The sequence below is a fragment of the Pseudophryne corroboree genome, chromosome 2 (genome assembly GCF_028390025.1).
Source record: "Pseudophryne corroboree isolate aPseCor3 chromosome 2, aPseCor3.hap2, whole genome shotgun sequence".
Classification (NCBI taxonomy): Eukaryota; Metazoa; Chordata; class Amphibia; order Anura; family Myobatrachidae; genus Pseudophryne; species Pseudophryne corroboree.
Genome location: NC_086445.1, coordinates 506611722 through 506614679, shown reverse-complemented (window position 1 = coordinate 506614679; position 2958 = coordinate 506611722).

Below are 2958 nucleotides of genomic sequence, written 5' to 3'. Positions count from 1 at the left end.
CACTGTGGGGGCATTTGTATACCTGGCACTGTGGGGGCATCTGTATACCTGGCACTGTGAGGGGCATTTGTTTACCTGGCACTGTGGGGGAAATTGTGGATCTGGCACTCCACTATTGGGGGCATATGTGTATCACGTCCCATTTTAACTGGCCACACCCATTTTTTGGCGCGCGGGGGCAGACTTGTATGGCCCCCGAAGGATTTTATAAATATCCAAATGGCCCTCGGTAGAAAAAAGGTTCCCCACCCCTGCCTTACTTAGATCACAATGACAAGCAGAATTAATATCCCACCTGGCTGAGTCGGACTGAGTGACAGGAGAGGCGCACGCTGTGCTCTCCTCCCTGGCCCTCAGACATGGGAGCAGCAGCAGAGCCCGGGCGACAGCGGTGAGTAACTGCCACTGTGGCAGGCATATGTGTATCTGGCACTGTGGGTACATATGTGTGTCTGGCACTGGGAGTATATGTGTAACTGGCACTGTGGGGGCATATGTGTATCCGGCACTGTGGGGCATATGTGTATTCTGCACTGTGGGGGCATATGTGAAACTGGCACTGTGGGATCATATGTGTATCTGGCAGTGTGGGATCAGTATGTGTATCTGACACTGTGGGGGCATATGTGTATCTGGCACTACTGGGGGCATATGTGTATTTGGCACTGCACTTCTGGGAGCATGGGTGTATGTGTATCTGGCACTGTCGGGCATATGTGTATATGGCACTATTGGGGGGTCTATGTGTATCTAGCACTGCACTACTGGGGGTATATGTGTATCTGGCACTCTACTGGGGGCATATGGGTATCTGGCACTACTATACTGGGGTCATTATGTGTATCTCGCACTGTTGTGGCCATATGTGTATTTAGCATTGTGGGGCATATGTGTATCTAGCACTACTGGGGGCATATGTGTATCTGGCACTGTGGGGGCATGTGTGTATCTGGCACTGTGGGGTCAGTATGTGTATATGGCACTGTGGGGGCATATGTGTATCTGGCATTACTGGGGGCATATGTGTATCTGGCACTGCACTACTGGGGGCATATGGGTATCTGTCACTGCTGGTTGTGTATGTGTATCTGGCACTACTAGGGGCATATGTGTATCTGTACTGCACTACTGGGGGCATATGTGTATCTGGCACTCTACTGGAGGCATATGTGTATCTGGCACAATACTGGGGTCAATATGTGTATCCAGCACTCTACTTTGTCTTTACGTGTATCTACTGTTCTCTCCTGATGTAAGCCAGGTGCATATACTACTGCTCTCTCCCGGTGTAACCCAGGCGTGTATACTACTGTTAAATACCGGTGTAACCCAGGCGCATATACTACTGATCTCTCCTGGTGTAACCCAGGCACATACACAACAGCTTGAAGTGTTCAGCGAGTTAGAGCTCTTTTTCTTTATATACTATGCTAGGTGGCGCCTATAATGGCTGTCCGCTCCTGTCTGGTCACGTGGCCACACCCCTTCCAGCATATGGCAACGCCGCTTAGTGGGACCCTGTGATTGCATTTCCCTGGTGGGTTCTTCATGCACCAGTCTGACGCTGAACAATGGATAAAGAAACATTGTATTTCTTTTTTTTTCTTTTTCTTTTTTATATATATATTGTAAATGCATTTTTCACTTTATTAATAAGACATTATTCTCTCTTGTGTATTTGACCACATCACCCTATTTGTACATACTGCACTGTAATATAATAATGTGTAAAACAAGTTGCGTGTGAAGTAGGGTAATACCACTTCAGCATTGCAACGAAATATCTACTCATGTCTGTGAAGTGGAAGGTGGTGCTGATGTAACCACTGATGATGTGCATGCTATCTATCTGTAGATGGCAGCATAACATAAACCATGCCAAACTTGTGTATATGTATGTGCCGAAGGCTACTTTAAATATTTAATATATAATTGCTGTTAAAAGGATCATATCAGTGCCTGTGTTATGTGTACAGAGATTACTTAGATATGATTGTCACATTAAACAAATGTTTATTTTTAAGCAAGCTAGAACTTTATTGTCTGCCGGTATATTGTTTTGTTTCATGGTGATTTATTGGTGACTGATTTTTTTTATTTTTTAAATAAGACAAACTGTACATTGGCCTGGCTTTAAATGTTTTAGATGCGTGTACATTAATACCTCCTATTATGCACTCAGGTTTAACCAAACAGCTCTGCCTTGCATATGATTCTTTCAAATTTTGTGTGTTCACTTTCTTGTGCAGTTCTTATTATTCTTATCCTGGTATTTTCTTTTATCCGGCATTATGTTACCGAGAATCTATTCTGTTTCTGCATGTGTTTTGATTTATTGCACGGAAAATGTTTTCTTTTAACAAGAATATGCATTTCACAGTATTTTATAGGAGTCTGTTTTACCACAAACCCAAAGCTTTTCCTTTTTTTTTTTTTTTTTTTTTTTCAAAAAGGTTACTCTTTGGCCAGAAACATTCCCTCCTATTAAACTATTTATCTGTTTGATTTAGGATAGTTTTATATTTGGGATATATTATTACAGTGTGTAAGATCATATCATTTCCTGTCAATACTGATTTGCAGTATACAAACCATGCCCTTGATGAGAAAACAAAGAAGTATGACAATTAGGCAGGGTCTGTTATGTGGTGTTGTTTAATTTTAATGTCAGTGAAAAAAAATCTAGATTTAAAGAAATTTAAGTTAAGATGGGATGTTGCCCATAGCAACCAATCAGATTCTGCTTCTCATTTATCTAGCACCTTCTAGAAAATTTTACCTGGAATCTGATAGGTTGCTATGAGCAACTCCCATCTTAGTAAATTTACCCCTAAATGTGGAACAGTGTATTATGATATCTCTGCAGCAATCCTGGGCTTGCCAGTGGATAAGTTCTTAGTCGCTATGGTAAAAGGTTTTTATGAAGCCAAAAAACTGAAGTATTTTTTAACTTAAACT